The sequence below is a fragment of the Acomys minous genome (genome assembly GCF_964271855.1).
Source record: "Acomys minous genome assembly, chromosome: 15".
Taxonomy (NCBI): Eukaryota; Metazoa; Chordata; class Mammalia; order Rodentia; family Muridae; genus Acomys; species Acomys minous.
This window is the reverse complement of record NC_140497.1, coordinates 44675596-44696202: the sequence shown is the minus strand read 5'-3', so window position 1 is coordinate 44696202 and position 20607 is coordinate 44675596. Positions and strand designations below refer to the sequence as shown.

The 20607-nt window shown below is 37.5% G+C and overlaps 1 protein-coding gene and 1 long non-coding RNA gene across 4 annotated transcripts in view; one reads left to right on the top strand and one right to left on the bottom strand.

The window, feature by feature from the left end:
- GALNTL6 (polypeptide N-acetylgalactosaminyltransferase like 6) overlaps window positions 1–20607 on the top strand; it is a 1047269-nt gene that overhangs the window by 818762 nt on the left and 207900 nt on the right. The window lies entirely within an intron of this gene.
- LOC311584482 lies at window positions 3358–6628 on the bottom strand. Its single transcript, XR_014774905.1, has 3 exons — window positions 6570–6628; window positions 5740–5896; window positions 3358–3793 (listed from the first exon to the last, which is right to left on the bottom strand). It is a non-coding gene; the product is annotated as an uncharacterized lncRNA (long non-coding RNA).

Sequence of the window (20607 nt, the reverse complement as noted above, 5' to 3'; positions counted from 1 at the left end):
CACTCAAATGTCACATTGAATACTACCAAACTCAATGGTGATAATTACTACTATTGTTGTGTTAAAAAATATTCTGAACCCTTGATCAAAGTAGTGTGGCCGTTAATTGTAATGTTCTATACCCCCTGAGGGTAAAAATAATGAAAGCCTACTTGATCCATCCAATTAAACATGCTTCTGTTGGAAATCTATTGCACATGAAGCATTAAGACCTTGGGAGACAGAAGAAGTTCAAAGAAAAGAACTCCAAAGTTGTTAGAAAATGTTCCTTATTGGATGCACAAGAGTCTTATTTTACCTGTGTGAAGCCTTGTTTCTGTTAACTGGGCTGCATGCCAAGCAATGATCAACTCTTGGGCCATATCTGTCAATGATCATTTTTGCCATCTCTACCAGCATTAGTTTAGTGCAATTATCTGTCAAAAATAGACCAATTTTCAGTATCAAATATTAGCATCTCTACCAAACAAAAAGATTATTCTACTGACACACAAACTTGTATAAAATATGGTTAAAAGCAATTGAGTCACATGGAATGCTTACTTACTATAGAATAAACTTATTACCCTTGAATGCCACTAACTGTATAATTTATGATTCTTAAAACAACATCATCATAATCTATTGGAACATGCCACTCCACTGTTTTCAAAACCAACTTTTAGTAGTACATTGGCTTCTCTGTCTAAATTGTTCTACAAAAGTGGCGGGCTGGAGAGATGCCTCAGTGGTTAAGAGCACTGACTGCTCTACCAGAGGTCCTGAGTTCAATTCCTAGCAACCACCTATAATGTGGCTCACTACCATCTGTAATGTGATCTGATGTCCTCTTCTGGCCTGCAAGGGTACAAGCAAGCAGAGCACTGCATACATAATAAATAAAGAAATAATAAATCTTTTTTAAAATTGTTCTACAAAACAAAAATAAAAACAAAAAACACAAGACACATAGTTTATAGCATACAGCTATTGTCTACCATCCTATCACATCATTTCAAACCTCCCATCAAAAAATGCTGAACTATATAGTATTTAAGCCATGAAATTTTTTGCTCCATTTTTATAGACAGTCAAATTTTAAAGCATCATTTCTTCACAAAAACAACTTTTAAAATTAATCATAATTTTTTCTTTTTTAAAATTAGTTTATTTATTATAATTTATTCACATTACATCCCAATTGTTATCCCCTCACTCTTATCTTCCCGTTCCCACCTTCCCTCCCTCTTCCACCCTATTCCCCTCACCTAGGCCTCTGATGAGGTGAGGGGCTAATCAGGGTAGCCTACATCCCCTTCCTCTGTGTGTCCTCAAGGCCTCCCTGCCAAGGGGCAGTGATCAAATCACAGGCACCAGAATTTATGTCAGAGGCAGTCCCCTCTCTACCCCCTAAACACAAACATGGAGAATGAGCTGTCCATGAGCCACATCTGAACAGGGGATCCAGATACTCTGCGTGTGTCCTCCTTGGTTGATGCATCAGTTTGTGCAGGCCCCCTGGGCCCAGATCCACTGGCCTTGGTGGTCTCCCTGTGGACTTCCTAACCCCTCCAGGTCCTTCCATCCTCAGGACCACCACCACCACTCTTCCATACAACTCTCAGCTCTCTACCCAGGGTCCAGCTGCAAGTCCCAGTATCTGTCCAGAACCACTGCTGGGTGGAGTTTCTCAGAGGACTTCTTTGTTGGGCTAATATCCACTTATAAGTGAGTATATACCATGCGTGTCTTTCTGAGTCTGGGTTACCTCACTCAGAATAATCTTTTCCAATTCCAACCATTTGCCTGCAAATTTCAAGATTTCCTTGGTTTTGATAGCTAAAATAGTATTCCATTGTATAAACGTACCACGGTTTCTTTATCCATTCTTCAGCTGATGGACATCTAAGTTATGTCAAGATTCTGGTTATTATGAATAAAGCTGTTATGACCATGGTTGAGCATACGTTCTTGTTGAATGTTGGAATATTTTCCGGTATAAGCCCAGGAGAGGAATGGATGAGTTTTGAGATAGCACTATTCCTAATTTTCTGCAAAAGCATCAGTTTGACTTCCAAAGTTGCACACCCACCAGCAATGGAGGTGTGTAATAGGTGTAAAGTGGAATTTCATAGTCATTTTGATTTGCATTTCCATGATGACTAAGGACCTTGAGCATTTCTTTAAGTGTTTCTCAGCCATTCGATATTCCTCTGTTGAGAATTTGCTATATAGCTCTGTATCCTATTTTTTAATTGGATTATTAGGTTTGGTGGAGTTTAGTTGCTTGAGTTCTTTATACATTTTGGAGATCAGCCCTTTGTCGGATGTAGCGTTGGTGAAGATCTTCTCCCAGTCTGTAATTTGTCATTTTGTTCTGTTGACAGTGTCCTTTGCCTTACAGAAGCTTTTGAGTTTCATGAGGTCCTACTTATTAATTGTTGACCTTGGAGCCTGAGCTGTTGGTGTTCTATTCAGGAAGTTGTCTCCTGTGCAAATGAGTTCAAAGCTCTTCCCCACTTTTCCTTCTAACAGATTTAGTGTGTCTGGTTTTATGTTGTTTACATAGAAATATGAGTCTATGTATTCATGATAATTTTGACAATTATACAAATGTCACATGGCTTTAAGAATGATGACAGTTTCAGTGCCAAGAACACAAAATAACCTAAACATCCATCTCCTGAATCCTTCACTTTAAACAGGTCCTCAGAGAATCTTAGGTTCATTTATTTTGAGACTGAATTTTTATTTTCTGAGCTATGGAATATTAGGCAATTCTCAATTTTGCAGTGGATAGCTTTGTCTCTTAATTTACTGAGTTATCATCTTAATATTATTCAGTCTTTCAGTATAAATAAGTATTTTCCACAACTATAATTCTCATTCTATCGTGAATATTTTTCATATACGCTCTTCCTTTATATAATTTATTACTTCGTGAATACATTTTTCCCCAAAACAAGTTTTTACTATCTCTAACCTTAAGAAGTGCTTCTGACTTTTTTAATTGGATAACCCACTAAAGCCATAACTATAAACTCAGTAATATTTTTGTTTCATGTGTATTTTGTAATTTCATTATCTTTTTTATTATTTTAAAGAATTAGACTTTCACGTCCACTATAGATCTTCAGATTTCTGGTAAAGTGGGCAAATAAGCAATTCTATTCCATATCCATCTCAACTCATCCTCAATAACATAACCACTGATGAGATTTTGCTGCAAGAGGCAAATTTTTTGTTTTTGTTTTTTTATATTGATTAATTTATTTATTCAATTTACTTCCTAATCGAAATCCCCTCCCTCCTCTCTTCCCTCCCTCTCCCCCAACCCCCCTTTGCTATACCTCAGCAAAGGGAAGGCCCTCTTCTACCCATCCTGCCTGTCAAGTCACATCAGGACTGAGCACATCCTCTACCACAGTGGCTTGGCAAGGAAGCCCAGCCAGGGGGAAGTGATCAAAAAGCATGCAATAAAGTCCTTGTCAGAGACAGTACCTGCTTTCTTTACTAGGGGACCCACATAAAGACCAAGCTGCCCATTGGGTATATATCTAAAGGGGGCCTAGGCCCAGTGCATTCATGGTCCTTAGTTGGTGTATCAGACTCCCCAAGCCCCGCTGGGACCAAGTTAGTTGGCTCTGCTGGTCTTCTTGTGGAGCTGCTGCTCCATCCATGTCCTTCTATCCTTCCTCCGGGTCTTCAGCAAGGATCTCTGTGCTCTGCCCATTGTTTGGTTGTGAGTCTCAGCGTTTGCTTCAATTCCTTGCTGAGTGGGGACTCTCAGAGGACAGTCGTGTAAGTTTTCCATCTACAATCATAGCAGAGCATCTTTAATGGTGTCACGGGTTGGCTCTCTTGCATGGTGTGGCCAGGAATTAGTAGGACATTCCCTCAATCTCTGCCCTTCTGTAAAAGGCAAATTATTGTCAGGAAAAAAATCATAAAGGCTGACATCCAGGATAAAACTGAAGGTTTCTGGCTGCCAAATAAAGTCTTCTGGCCAATCAAGTATCCACACTCCTATTTGCATCAACTAGCCTTCCTTTTGCTTAGCTACACACAGAAGTCTCGGGCAGGCATGACTGTCCCCTTAAGCACTGCTGGTAATATGATTCACAGTGGTTAAACTGGCCTATTAGGAGACTTACACCAGCTGGATGGTGATTCCCACAGTGCTTAGCTATAGGGGCGTGTCCACAAATTGCCACCACATGAGGACAGTGTTATTTGGCAGTTGGTTTCCCCTTTATAGGTCTACACCTCTTCATTTTGTGTCTCTTTGCATTTTATTGGTTATAACATTAATATCTTCAGTGTTTTCTTGATGCATGCTGAGGACTACAGTAGATATTATGAACATTTTTCTTTCCAGGGCAAATATATGTATTAAAAATTCAATAAATGGGAAAGGGAGACGTCTGATGAGTAATGCGCTTTCTGGACAAGCATAAGTTTGAATCCCTAGCATCCAAATAAGAAGCTGGATGGGTTAACTCAAAAACAAGACAATTGTGGAACCCTGCTCTTTAAGGCAAAGTCTGGCATTTCTGGATAGCCAACTGAGAGGCTTCCTAAGGAACATCACATAGCCTTCAGGGAAGATTACAGGCCCACCCTTTTCCTGATGGAACCTGAGGATTCATGGAAATACCTAATCCTATGCTAAGGAGATCTTTAATCATACCTGAAAGTTCTTCCCCCCCCATAGGATAATTAAGTATTGTGTTCTCCTTCTTGTGATAGGACCTCATGCTACTGTATGTAAATGAGGAACTGTACCCCTGCATATAAATCAAATGTCCTGCAATCTGTAGCCCTATCAAATCAGACACATTCACTCACAAACTCCTCCCCACTGACCAACATTTATAAATCCTTGATTCACAAATAAAGGTTGGCTATCTTGCTCTCCCTCATACTTGTGCCATTCCTCTACCATGACCGACTAAGACTGCATTTATTCTGAGAACGAATCTCCAATGGACTGCCCAGTCAAGGTAGTTATGAGGGGCTGCCTTGACAGCTGCTGAAGCCCACTTCATTAGTGCCTCTAGCTTGGTACTGGCCACTGGTGCCCTGTGTCTCACAGGACCTGCCTTCTGGCCAATTTTTGGCATCTGCCTGCTTCCTCTCCTGTGCTAAGCACAGCATCTTAACAAATGGATTGTAACACTTTTGGTTTGTGAAACACCAGAGTTTCCCCTGTCTTCTAATACCAACAATCTAATTCAAAAAGAACTAACTTTAATGCTCATTAGAAAACTCAGTGTCCCACCTGACCAGGCAAGATCAGGAGCCTTGTTTAGTGCTCAGGCCTTGCTCTGAGTGCTCTAAGCCACCCCTGAGCAAGAAACAGGATCTTTGACCTCAAGGTCTGTCTGTTCTCATCTAGAAACAAGCAGCACCTGGACCAGCACCCAGGACGTGAAACCCAGGCCACCCAGTAGATGATGAATGGCAACAGTTATAGAGGACAACACTGAATGGTCACCTCTGCCCTCTTAGAAATCACATGTACTAGCACAGACACAAGAACTTACATACACATATGAACACAAGCACAAATAAGTAAATACTTTCCAACACAGAAAAATCTATATACTGCCATTCCATCTCATTCATTCATTCATTCATTCATTCATTGTCACAGGAATCATTTCTGTTTAGAAAGCTTCATTTTTTTTTTTTTTTTTTGGTAATAATACATCTTCTGGATACAAGTTCCTTTAGCTGCTTGTCAAGCTTCAGTGTTACCCAAGTAGTTCAGGTCCTGGAAATAAACTTCCAGAAATGGAGTCCTTGTCCAGCTACAAATCTTCTCTGCAACTTGTGATGGAAACTTCACGTGACATTAACCAGAATGATGACTGATGGTGGCAGAACTTTAACTCTGCAGCTCTCTAGAAGTGCCCTGTAAAATAAGAGCCATTATTGAAGCATGATTTGGCCCATCAATTATAGGTTTTAATATATTGCAGAGCATATCTTAGTAGACCTGATTTTATACTAGGGTCTTTCCGTTTATGCATGCGTAAGTAGTAAAGTGTAACTGGAAAAAAAAAAGCCTTCGCTAAGAATGACCCAGGAGGGTGGAGAAAATATACTTACTAGCTACCTTTTCAATTGCTGTTGAGCCTTCATCTTTCAAGTGCTATTGACTTCATAAACAAAATAAAATGTGACTTTAAGTGCATCCAGAGGACAAATTGAGGCTGGGTCTATACTAAGCTGGTAGGTCACCCTAACTATACGTAGTGTTGAAGAAAAAAAAACTCTTACTACGTCCTAATAGAACAAAATATTGTTTAAAAATATCATCAACTATGGCGATATTCACAGCCTTTTGAAATAATGAAAAGAATATAGGATACGGGTTCAGAGGTGGCTGGGTCAGCAAAATGCTTGTCTTGCAAACAATGCTGGACAGTACAGGAGGAATTGCTTCCAAGGTGATAATTTTGCCTTCACACAAAAGCACAGAAATGCATGTGTCAGTTCATATATACATAGCAGAGAGAGAGAGAGAGAGAGAGAGAGAGAGCACCTCACTCATATACAGATTTCACTGCACAGTTGATACCCACTGGTTACAAAAGCTGGAGCTCTGTTTGAAGCTGTCTAGCATTTCTAGTCTCCCTTACGGACTGCAAAGGCTGCTAGACAAGGCGAAAGCAGCTCTTCCAGTGTAAGTCACCTGACTTGACTAACTGCCTCTTTGGCCCGTTAAATTATTCTGTCTGAGTTTCACTGAGAAAGTACAAAGTCACATGTGCTTGTACTTCACATGCCCCTGCGAAAATCCTTTCATTAAAAAATCAAGGTGAGAAACCAGCATTATTAGATTAATGGACTGTGCAGTGGCCCTACGAGGAACGAGTAATTATACTAAGTAAGCCGTAGCAACTCAGCCTTACAAATGAGCCCATGATTGAGAGTTTGCCAACACCTGTGTCGTAAATAATAAATTTTGGTAAACTTCTTAGTATATTTTTTGCCTAAAAGTATATGAATTACTTTCCATCTTATTAAAAATACTACTTATTGGTATCTTGACACCTGAATGTTTACGTACACTATTAATACAACTGGATACTCTTATAAAAGTAATATAATAAAAGTAAAGTGGTAGAAATACATATAATGCTATACAATGCAGTTAGCATTTTAACATACTTCATTTTGTTCCTCATAGTATAATGCATTCAGTTCTACACTGAAAATTTATTTAACATTAAAAATTAAATATTCCCTATTGATATAGGATGCTGTAGTTGTTTTTAATTTCTAGGATATGCATTACTTAACCATCCCTTAGTTTGGGTTTTAAATTTTTTATGTTCTTTACAATTATGCCCTTAAAGATTTTAATGCAGTACTTCATGGGTTTTTTAAAGGTAATTTGAACACACTGAATATCTGTCTTGATTTATTTTTCTGACTATAAAACTTTTTGCATTTATACCCATTTTTAAACTGAAAATGCATCAACAATGAATATAAAAACCATTTGTAATCTTTTAGTTGACCAATGAAACATCCTTAAATATTTTTGTTATGTATAACTCTGAATGTAGCTTTTGTTGTCCTTGTTTATCAAGGATTTGTGTGATCCTCTGTGTAACATCTGCATCAATCTTCCCATTATTCACCAAACCAAACTTGGTTGTTCTGGAACTAAACTCAACCAACCTATTTACCGATTAATATTGCTTTTCTTCAATGGAGCTAACTTTATATTATAGGCTACTGTTCACCTAAATTTCTACTGCACTGTTCAAAAATGTTGTAGAGACCAAGAAAGAGTGATATCTGAGAGCACTTGTAGGGAGATGAGGGTGAAAGTTGTACATATGCATTAAGTACATGCATAAAATTACCTATTAGTAAATTTAATAATATTAGAATTACATGAGAGTGTCATATTTGGGGAGATTAGATAGATAGATAGATAGATAGATAGATAGATAGATAGATAGATAGATAAACAGCTAGATAACACATAGATTATAGATAGATATAGATAGATAATGCATAGGTAAATAGATGATACATAGGTAGATGGTATATAGATAGATAATAGATAGATAGACAGATAGATAGATAGATAGATAGATAGATAGATAGATGATATAGATAGATAAACAGATAATACATAGATGATAGATATATATATATATATATATAGATGGATGATTCATAGGTAATAGAGTTAGTTGGTAAATAGATGATAGAGACAGCTGATAAATAGTTAGATGATAGATAGATAGATAGATAGATAGATAGATAGATAATAGAGAAATAGATAGATAGATAGATAGAGAATAGAGAAATAGGTAGATACATAGATAGATACATAGATGACAGATAAATGTAGATAGGTGATAGAACAAAGAGAGATGGTCTACAGTAAGTATTATGGTGGTAGTTCAGCACTGTATTTCAGAAGTTAGGATTTCAGCTGCCTGCTTTCAGAGTTTACAAAGTAGTAGAAATGCAAATGAATATTCAAGACAGAATGAAACAAAAACAGTAATTCCATGATGCACCCAAAGCTCCAATGTGTTTGCACTCTTATAATCTATGTAAATATGTAAATCACAGGACAACATTACTAAAGTGGTTTGCTAACTGCAGACATAAAAATAAGATGGGTTTACAGTTACTGTTAGTCACTTTTATGCAGATTATAAAAACTCAACTATGAGCCTCATGATTATTAATAAATTAATGTCTCCATTGGAAAAATACATCTGGGTTTTCATAAGAAACAAAATTGTCAACTTCTCTGTCTCCAGGTCTTTTGCATTATAAAATTGATTTACAAAATAATTAAATAAACACATTCTTGTATGGAAAGAATGTGGTCCTCATTATACAACTGAAAACTTTTTATTTAATCTTTCATTTTAGATTAAATTTCAAAAGCAGTTTTAAAGGGATAAATTGATTTTATTTAGATATTCCTAAAGGACATAACTTTATTTATGTATTTACTTGATATACTTTTCTTAGAAAAATATTAGAAGATCCTAATTTTATGTTTTTACATCAATTATTAATTGATTATATAGCTATAGGTTGAAAATAATTTCAAATGCATAATTTTGCTTTACCTTTAAACACTGAAGAAAAAAAGAGCCAAGTTACCATTTTCTTAGCTTTGTGTATTTTTGTAAGCATTAAATACATTGGAATAGAAATTTTTTGTCTGTATTCTTACTTCACTAGTCCTTCCCTTAATAATATTTCTTTAATAATAAAACTGATTCAGAAATGAATATGTAATGTTGCTGGGAAGATATTAATGTATTTTACTTATAGGCAATATTGTTTGGTAGCAGTCCTGAGGGTAACAGGGGTGATATTTTCTCTTTTAACTAGTAAGAAAACTAAGACTCAAAGAGATAGTAAAACTCCACACTGTCAAACAAGAAAGCATTAAAATCAGAACCTGAATGCTTCCCATGCAAGTTCTTAGCTTTATCCACCTGTAAAATAAAGCTTCAATTTGATGCAACATGAAAATCATGCTAATCAAGACATTCATGAGCTAATTAGAAAAACTGGAAACTGACTCATGACATATAATAAGCATTACATAAATATTAATCCTGGCGACGTTCCTCACAGGAACAAGGGAATACACACGTGATCTGCCTCATCAAGGGGAAACAAGGAGTTGAGGCTACACTTTATATGTAATATTTTTCTCTTTAATGCACTGTAATTTACATAATTTTTATTAATCACAAAAACAGAGAAAGATACAAACAGTAATTAGATTAAAGCATACATTACTACTATAATAAACTCAAGGGTATATTCATTGTCACATTTATGTAAAAGTTTTTTATTAAATTAACCAATGAATAAACACATTTGAGGCATGATTTATCTCCCTTCTACTCACAGCTACAGTTCTATTATCCCCTTTCTCATAAGAATTGAGCAATATAATTTATGTAATACATTCTTTCGGCCCATCTTTAATTTATATATGTGCATGCATATATTATATAACCATCTACAAACTCATAATAAATGATTTGAGGGTTATATATGTTTAATCTTACATAAGTCTTGGTACACTGAGATCACTTCAGTTATACTGTTTTCACTTTCATAGAAACTGAAATGTATGACTTTTCTATATTCTAAAATGTTTGGCTTTAAGACTACTGCAACATATTTTATTAATCTGTTCTCTCACTAATGAGTAAATAGGATTTTTCATTTTTATACTATACATGTATACACTTGATTGAGGAGGTTTTGATCATTGCAGTAAATGTATAAGTAGTTATGAGCCTTCATATGGTTCCTGTATCTGCACTTTTGTCCCAGAACTGGAAGAGGAAAGGGACGGGATACGAATGCAGAGTCCCTCAATCTCCTGGGCTATATTCATGCAGAACTTTCATCTGTGTAGTAATAGGAATGGTAAGGTGAGCAATGAACAACACTCACCAACAGTCGATTCTACTCTACTCAAGGTGTGCCCACATGGTGATGCTGACCAATGAAATGAAAGCAATCAAGCCTTATAAAATGAGGGTAACATCATTTGGGCATATCACCTATTAGGTCTTGTCTGGCTCCAATTACATACTCACAGATAGTAGTGTCATATTGCCTTTCTCTAGTGAAACACATCACTTGTCACCCAGGTAAGATCATCTACCATTCACTCGCTGTCTGGTATCTCTGGCTCCAAGAACCTAGAAGACAGTATTTCCAAGGTTTTTATTTGCTTGCTTGCTTGCTTGCTTGCTTGCTTGCTTGCTTGCTTGCTTGCTTGCTTGCTTGTTTTGTTTGCTACCTGACAGTCTGTTCTTAATATCTCATCTCTTTCTGATCCATCAATCAGGACTTCCAGCTGGGGAGTAAGTAGTCTGACTTCTTAACTTAGATGTCCACACTTGTGACTCTTGGGCTATCACAGGGACAGCTTTTCCTCACAAATACCGCATCTCTGAAAGGACTACAATGTCCCCCACTCCGAACTCTTCTTACTCCTATTTGGGTTATAATGATTCAGGGCAGTTATGTAAACAAAACTTCTTGGTGAACCTAAAGAAAGGTAGCAGGAGACACACATTTTGGTGAATTTCCAATAGGAGCCATTTGTTCACAACTCTAGACCTTAGCCAAGCATGAGAAAACAACACTAAACAGATTTTTTTTGTACAAGCAATAGTTCCCCTAAAAGTAGTGTTTGGAGGTCAAAGTTTTACATGATGGTCATAATCGGTAACATTGTTTTAGGCTTTTCAAAGCACAAGTCTGAAACATTCCGTCATCCACCCCTTCCACTTTACCTTGAAATTCTGCTGTGATAACTCCTTTTCAGCAGGGAGTTTTCTAAAGAGAAAAGCATTAATACTTTGTATCCTTCAACTTCCTCAGATATTGCTCTCTTGGCCTAAAGCATTCTAGCTACCTACTGTCAACAAACGAACAAAAGGTAACAACACTAGTCATTGCCAGTCTCTACTCATCCCTCAAGACTGGTTTTCCAACCTCAACTTCAAGAGGAACGTTGAATGGGCAGGCCACAAGATGAATCTCTCACATCTCACAAGACTTCTTGATAATCAGTGGAAAAAAGAATCCCATGAAAATGAGAAATTAGACAATGTAGCCCAAGTCATATAGTGACCAACATAAACATTCAGTGGACTTAAATGGTGAAAAAGATAGGAAAAGGGGGTTCAATGAAGAGGCAAAACAAAAAGAAAAAAAACAAAAACAAAAAACAAAACAAAAAAATGAGAAAAGACCTGTGGCTGGGCTTCTGGATGGTGGTGACTGAAGTGACTAAGTTTGAGCAAATAAAAGTCTCTCAGAAGAATGAGTTGGACGTGGATAGAAAAGTTAGAGTAGCCTGCATTATAGAACGGTCTCATCAACTTTTTCTGTCTTTATAAACTAGGCTACACAAGTTAACTAGTCTGTGCATATATATTTCTCTTGTTGAATTTGATCAATTAGTCTACAATATTCTCTCCTGAATTAAAGAACTTTTTTTATTAGGACTGTAGTACTATGCCATATTTTATTTTCACTCCAACAAGGGGTTATTTATTATGAAATATCTTTGTAGACCAAGCTGTAATTAAACATAATTGTTGTTCAATGCAAACTCCAAGACTAGAATCCAGAACATTATATAGTACGTATTATTTGTGATAATAGAAAATATTCCTTTTATTAAATAATTATTTCGTATCAATATGTTCTTCTAATTTTTTTTATTTCTCAGAAATCAATTTGGGATTCTTCTACATAGTCAGGGTAACTTGCAGAAATACAATGACTTGGCCTCTGTGCAAGTCCATGCTGCCAAAGAGTGAAAAATATGGAAAGATAAATATTCACCAGTCTGCTTCTCTCCTTTTCTGATTTTAAGTCTCTTCTGCTGTTGGAATTTATGTGTTTTTTAAACATAGTCACCATACTGAAGGACAAGAAGAAAACATCTCATTTTAGAAATCTATATTTTAAAAGCTTGGAAAAACTTATGTGTGTCTGCGTGTTGGCTATGCTCCACAGCTGGAGAACTAAACACCAGGAAAATTCAGAGAACTGAAAGATTCAAGTAGCCAGTCTTTGAAAGGCTTTAGCTAAGCCACATAAATGTTCTTCCTAATCGACTGGACTTGTGCCATTTTCCTTTCTTTTTGTCTTCAAAAGGCTGTTCAATAACCGCCAGGGGAAGGAAGCCCGAATACCATAATCAAGCCAAAGAAAAACTACCACAGTTTTAAAAAACATGATTTGGAAACTACACGTGATTGACACTGGAGTGTTTTAGCATAAATATTTGCCTTTTACCATCTCCTGTGTCCTGCTGTCTATTGTTATCTCTTTTGGGAATGAGTCAGATTATAAAGTTCTTTTCAGTTTGGTATTCTGACATTACTGATGACATTAATCATGGCTAAACAGTTGCAAAAACACTGGGGCATTCTGCTACATACTACTGAGAACACAACAGTTTGCTCTTTATGCAGAAGAGAAACCAGGTTGAATGAAATAGGTTATCCATCAAGGACTTGACGAGAGTAATATCCATTGCCCTCGTGGTCTCCTTGAGTAACCCACTAGTGAGTGACGACTCACTAAGCACCGAGCGCTACAGCTTGTACATCCTGGCAGACAGGAAGAATGCAAAGAGGAAAACGCAAGTCTTGACAGCTGAGTGTCTGCACCGAGAGTAAAGATGAGCCCGTGCCATAAATTTTAAAAGCACAAAAGCAGAGAAGCAAAAGTAATGCCCTGAAAATATGTGCATTTATGAATAATGGGGCAAATAAAAAATAAGGTTGGAAATGTTCAGCTTTATACCTTATTATATTAAAATTTCCTTGTATAACATTAAAGTGTTGTGCTCGTCTTCTCACAAATGCTCAACACAGAACTAGGGCCCTTCAAACTTCTACCTCTCAGATATTTGGATCCTTAACTCTATGAATAAGTTTGGAATGGAAGAAAACACTGGAAATCATTACATTTTAATTCATTTCACATTTTCCAATTAAGATTTCTTCAGTTACAGTAGAGCAATACACAAATAATTGCCTTGTAGGTATCTCTCCAAGACCTTCAATTAGTCATCCAAATGCCTGCGGTGATGGAACGGCAGCTAATGGTTCTGGCTTAGTGCTGAGACACATATTTAATAAATGCCTTTGATGAGAACAGTGGCATCCCCACGTTCAAATAAGTGAAATAGCAGGGCTTAACCAAGCAGCTTAGTTTTTCTTTTAAAAAAATAAATAAAGTATATATGCAAATGAGTTGTAATTGGTATCTCAGAATTTTAAAACTATCAACTATACTCGCAGAAATTTTAAAAACGACCAGTACACAAATTAAGAGCATTTGATGTGGTTAATGAGCCAGCAAAGGTACTTTCAAGAAAGATGCTACCAGGGCTGGAGAGATGACTCAGTGGTTAAGAGCATGGCCTGCTCTTCCAAATGTCCTGAGTTCAATTCCCAGCAACCACATGGTGGCTCACAACAATCTCTAATGTGATCTGATGCTTTCTTCTTGCCTGCAGGTGTACATGCAGGCAGAACATTGCATATATATATAATAATAAATAAATAAATCTTTTTTAAAAAAAGAAAGAAAGATACTACTGATTTCTGAATCACCTGAAAGAAAACAACTTACCAGGCAAGTTGAAAAAGGCAAGTAGTAAACCATTTGAAAATACACATCACATCAGTGCTCAGAGTTTGTTTGTATGTGTCTTTTTGTCTTTGTCTAATAATTTTCATCCTAAAAAAATGTATCTTAAGGAAATAATCAACTGAAACAACAGTAAATAGAGATATTACAGAAAACATATTTTATAACTAAGCATGAAATTGTTGAAATAAATTTTTATAAACTTAAAATGCATAAAAAGCTACCCCTAAAATGTTCCTTATGAAGAATAATCATTAAAATGCATAGTTAGTTCTTGAGGGGGGGTGTAATAATCAAAAAAGAGGCAATCAATTTGAAATGCATTAAGGGGAGTATCATAAGTATTTGAGATGATAGAAAATGAGGAAGTGATATAATTATCTTAATTTAAATTTCTAGAGAAAGATTAAATCATTCATAAAATGAAAGAGAGGATATTTATATAATCAGGGGAGGAATAAATCAAACTGTAAATGTTGATTCTTTCTAAATAGTTCAATATGTAGTGCCTTCTGTTTTGTTTTTTAATTTTTATTAGTCTTACAGAGTTTCACCCATGTTTATTAGTCTTACAGAGTTCACACACATTTAACCCTCTCTCCCAGCTTTTCACACATCCATCCCCCTTCTCTATTCATCAACAGCTTTGTCCTTTTTTAAAACCCTGTACTGGTTGGTTTCATGTCCAATTGGCACAAACCTAGATGAATCTGGGAAGACGGGTCTTAGTAGAGAAAGTGTTTCTATAAAATTGGCCTGTCGACAAATCTGTAGGGTATTGTTTTGATTAATGATTAACGATTAATATGGAAAGACCCAGGTCACTGTGGGTAGTGTCACCTCTAAGCACTGGCCTCTGTCTCAGGTCTTGCTTTCAAGTTCCTGTTTTCTAGAAGTTTCTATTGACCATGCTGCACATCTGCTATATATGTGGGGGGCTGGGGGGACAAGGTCCAGCCCATGCATACTCTTCGGTTGGTGGTTCAGTCTCTGTAAACCCTCATGGGACCAGGTTAGTTGAAACTGTAGGTCTTGTGGTGTCTTTGACCCTTCCAGCTCCCTCGATCCTTCGTCCCACTCCTTCCACAAAACTCCTCAAGCTTCACCTGTTGTTTGGCTGTGGGTCTCACATCTGTTTCCATCAGCTGCTGGATGAAGCCTCTCAGAAAAGAGTCATGCTAGGTTCCTGTCTGCAAGCACATCAGAGTACCAATTATAGTGACAAGGGTTGGTTCTATAGTGACAAGGGTGACGTGGGTCTCAAGTTGGGTCTGGCATTGGTTTGTCGTTCTCTCAATATCTGCTCCACTTTTACCCCTACACTCCTCACAGGCAAGACACATTTTGAGTTGAAGGTTTTATGGGTGGTGTCCCCCTCCCTCCACTGGAAGTCTCCGCTTGGCTACAGGAAGTGGCTACTTCAGGATCCTTAACCCCCGACTGCTGGAAGTCTCAGCTAAAGTCACCTTAGACTTATAAGATGAAGTATCCCTTTTGTTTCCCAAATTGATTTTGACCATGACGCTTTACCACGGCGCTAAACCAAACCAAAACTAATCTTTAAAGCAACTTGTGCTGCCTGAATATTCTTGGCTGCGTGCTCTTCCACTGAAACATGGATGCCTTACCAGGACTATTCTCATGAAGAAAACTTCATCTTCTCACTCTCCCAGCAGCTCAACATTTTCCAGGATTTTCTGTCTGGGGGTAGTTCACAGGGCTCACAGCTGAGTAAGGCTGATTGTTGCTTTCACCTCCAGTCCTGTGCATAGTACCTTTCTGCACTATGAAAGCCATCTAGTACGGCTGAAACTTCTGTGTCTGTGCCAACTGGATTCCTCCATGACCTATGACTATTGTGTTCTGTCTTCAGCATCAAGTTCTAGAAGGTAACCAAGAGCTGTGACAGCAGCCTGCAATGTCTGGGACCTCATTGGCCAAAAACTCCAAAAGAAGCGACCTATTTCTGGTTGTGGTATTTTTTATTAGCTTCTATTGTCTAGTAAGGATATCTGTGCCCTGTTATAGGTAACTCTATTTTAAAACTGTGTGTGTGTGTGTGTGTGTGTGTGTGTGTGTGTGTGTGTGTGTGTAAAGCTTCCAGCGCATTAGGCTCCTATATGTCTGTTTTGTTTGGTCTTTAGTGTTATTTATCTCTCCCCATATGCCCTTCTCTACCCTGACCTCAGCTGTAGCCTTTGGCTTTTTTTTTTTCATTTCGTTTTTCCAGTTGCATGCATCACCTTCATAATATATTTAAAAGTGAGCTTCATGGTCTGCTGCATTAAATAAACTACTGAAGGTTAATTCAACAAGACCTTCATAAATAAGTTTACTTTCAGAAGAAGAATTATTAGGAAATTTAGAAAGGGCTCAGTGAAGATAGTTTTCAGCTTTCATTTACCGAAGAATATATATTCAAGGGAAAGATGACCCTAGGGGAACAAGTTAGCAGTCTCTGGCACAGTAGCATAACAGCTTCCCAGGAAAGAATTATTCCTCTGGTTCCCTTGAGCACTTATTTGTGGAAATAACATCCAAGTTTTCAACTGCATATCACAGAGTGGTCAACTTCAATTCTGGAACGTGTGCAATTAAGGAGAAAATAAGCCAGCAGCACAAAGAGAGAAATACACTTACATTACTTAGAGGACGCAAAAAGACCAACTATAATGAATTAGAGAAATCTCATGTTCCCAAAATACAGACTGAATGGGACAAATGTCTGTGGCTTGGCCTTCAAAACAGTGCTATTTTGGAAATAAAAATAAAATTCTGGTTTTACATTACCTTCAGCACTCTACATAAATGGATATTCTTCAAGGAAATTTGTTATATAAATTCAAAACATCACATAAACTATCTGAGCCTTGTTTAGCAAATAGCCCTCATGGAGCTCCCGCATAACCTGAAGGGAGTAAAGTGCGGTGATGACTTACTGAGTGATTCTTATCCCATATAGGAAAGGAATCACCTGGCCATCAGTTGTCCTAAATTTAACTCAGGATTGTGAAATCCAATCCTCTTGTGTGTCAATAACACAAGAGGAAAAGGGAGGTGATGAAACTGTGCGTTTTCAATGGGGCTTGACAGTAGGTTGCAAGTTTCCAGCTTTGCAATATTTATCTGATGACTGAGGAACTGTGTCCGCTCACCAGCTCTTTCTTCTCCCATCCAACTCAGGTGGGAATGGAGGCTGGTTTTACAAAGACTTTCATAGCCATGCAAGTATATCAAGACAATAGTACAAAGTTAACTTGGGACCAAATTCAAACTCTCCCACTAAACTTGTTTGTTAAAATATATATATACAGACAAAATAGTAATGTGGAAAAGAGGAAAGGCACCACATTTCAAGGGCACATTTTAGAGCTGTGTTTTGGTAAAAGACACAGAAAAAAAGGAGGGGAATAAAACTGATATTCAAGCGTGTCCTGTGGTGTGAAGAGATTATAGGAAAGAAACAGGGGTCAGGTTTTCTTTAATCTTGCTGGCAGGTGTGATGGTACCCATGCTGTTAAAAAGCAAAAGAAACTAGCTTCTCTTCCTATTCTCCATCTCCCCCACATCCCACTCCCCATACTTCTGTTCTTTGAATAGCTTATTAAAAATACTTTTAGCTTGAGCATCTTTTCAGCCTCTGAGTTTACCTTAATATATTCTGTTGTCCCTCAGTGAAACTTGAGTGTCTTGTTGACAATCCTTGTGCACAGAGCACTTACAAGCAGCTTTTGCTAATGACCGTTGGCTTCTTGCTGGGATCCATAGATAGATCGAAGCAGGATGAAAATCTGGCTTTCTGCTTTCATTTCATGCCTGTTTATGGCTGAAGGTACAGATGTAATTCATTGTGCTAAACCCGCAGTAGCCTTGACTTCCACAAAGAGCAGAGCCTTATGGGACAGGTCATCCCTACAGACACCACAGATGATGACAGTTATCCGTGAGAGTGAGGCTATACCCAAAATACTTAACGGAAAGAACTTACAAATTCATGAGGCCTCTGTGGAGGACAAGCGAGAGCACAGGTAGTAATGGGTCCATGGATGACCATGCTTAGACAAGAACAGTTTAAACCCTCCGATCTCTTGTCCTCATTTTAAACCTAAAGTCTGTAAGTACGACCAAAGACACACACTGAGGTCAGTAGACCACTTTTGTTGAACCTCTCTTCCAGCTGTGGCCATGTCCTATTGTTCTTTTTATCATTATTCATCTCTAAGATTGGTTAATGGGGCCCAGTGCCTAACCTTTGTTTATTAGGGCTGCTGGGGCCTGGGCTCTTACTCTAAAACACGCCAGTGGCTACTTCTACCCTAAAAAGCCACATTTTACTTAGTTGAGGCATTGTATGAATTTCATGTCAATGTTACAGAAAGTCTTTTTTCCCTTTCCTGACTTCCTAGGGGGTAAAGTCACCTTGCTTTGCCTTACATTTTGCTTAACCACTTTTTGCTGTCTCTGTGGACATCTTTAGTAGTTATAAACCTTGGAACAGGAAAGAAGACTTGAGGGAAGAAGAATTTGAACTAAACACCACTGAGCATATTTGTCCAAACGTTTAGATAATACAACATCCCTTTAAAAATCTCAAATTAAACATATCATGGAAAAGCATGTAAACTACTTTCCCAGCTGAATTTTTAAAAAAACGAACAAAAATTAAACAATGAGAAACGTCATCTGATCTTCTAACTTCTAAAATTATGAAGGAACAAAAAAAATTAAGGAGATTGTTGCTAGTCTGGAGTAACTGTTTGATTATCAGGGAAAAGAAACTAGCAAAATGCTTTGCATGGCAGAATCAGGGTACAGCTCAAAGACAAACACACACACACACACACACACACACACACACACACACACACACACACACACGGAAGAGAATAGTGCCAACAAATTATTGTAGGAGTCAGCTTGCTATTTTGAAGTCTATAAATAATGCAGCCAGAGAGTGTGTGTGGAGAAGGGAGGGGATTTATCAGCCATGGCTTCATCCATATGCAATGGTGAGAATGTCATTCTGCCTATTTTGCTGGTGGGACTTCTGTGGTCTGTTTGGTGATTTACATAGTGATGAGGCCCGGAGAACTGAGAACAGTGTCTCAGGCACCGCTTTCCCAGCACTGCCTCATGAGCCTGCATCTATGCTCTTCAAAAGCAGTTAACAAATCAAAGGAAACCTCCTCAGGTACGCCTCCAAAGATCTAAGTCTTTCAATATATTCATTGTGTCAGAATGGAAACAAGAAAAAATGAAAAGGGTGTGTTTGCTAAAATTAGAATGCAACGGGTCTGACGCTTAGCAGAATTTTAATAGGACCTGATAGAAAAATGAGTGAAAGTAAATCATGGAGGCCAGCTATTTCCTCAGTTTCTATTTCATATACTAAGTTGATGTGAAGAAGAAGAAGAAAAGGAAAATGCCGTCTTTGTAGCAATGAAAACCATGTTTTGCAGTAGTCAAGCCTTCACAAAAAGACAAGTAGCTTTTCAACCGGCCTTGATCACTCTCTCTTCCACGTAGCCTTAACTGATGGCCTTGTAACCTTTTGCTTTCCCAATGAGAAAACAATTTCCCAATTACAACACATAATTTCCCAATTAGAAAATTTAATGTAGGCCAGGTTGGCCAGTGTCTCTCTATCTTTTTAAGGACATTCTCAAGGAATTATTTGTTAGAACGAGGAAAGAGAAATTTTAAGATGTCTGAAAGGGTTAGCTGAATTACATAAACATGCACAATTGATTTGGAAACATTTCTTCAAAACTCTAAAATCATTACGTGAGATGAGCTCCATTTACCAAGTGGAAACATGCCTGTGACAATCTACTGAAAACAAACTGAAGCAGTTTTGGCCATGCAGAGGCTTAGTAACTTAAAACTAAGGTGAATGGGCCATTATAATGGCCAGTGGGGCTAGAGAGTCTTGGGGTTCCAAGAATTTCAGAATATCTTAATTATATCCAAGTTGGCTATTTCTCTCCTTAAATGATTAACTGCTGCTCCTGGCATGACCCAGGGTCTGTGAGGAGGTCTCCCATGAGCAGGACTAACAATCTAATCCTTTAGCCTCTGTGGGATCCTTTTCGTTATGCCATTTTATTCCTATGATCTTTTTAAATCAACCTGGTTTTTTACATCTAAAGTATACTTCACACTGTCACAAAATAACTGTAGTTTTAAATGTTACTATAGGAAGATTTAAGAAAATATTCATAGCCTAAAAGTTACCCTTTTATGCTTCTGTTATGGTGGCAAAAAAAGCTACCATGCATCCGGTTAACATGAACCTGACCTGGAGTACAATTTCATTATTCTACTCTTCATTTTATGCCTTAGGCCTGACTTTGACCACTGTGAAATACTTATTCTGTGGTGATTTATAAATTGTGATGATTTTTTTTCTCTTTAACCAAATAC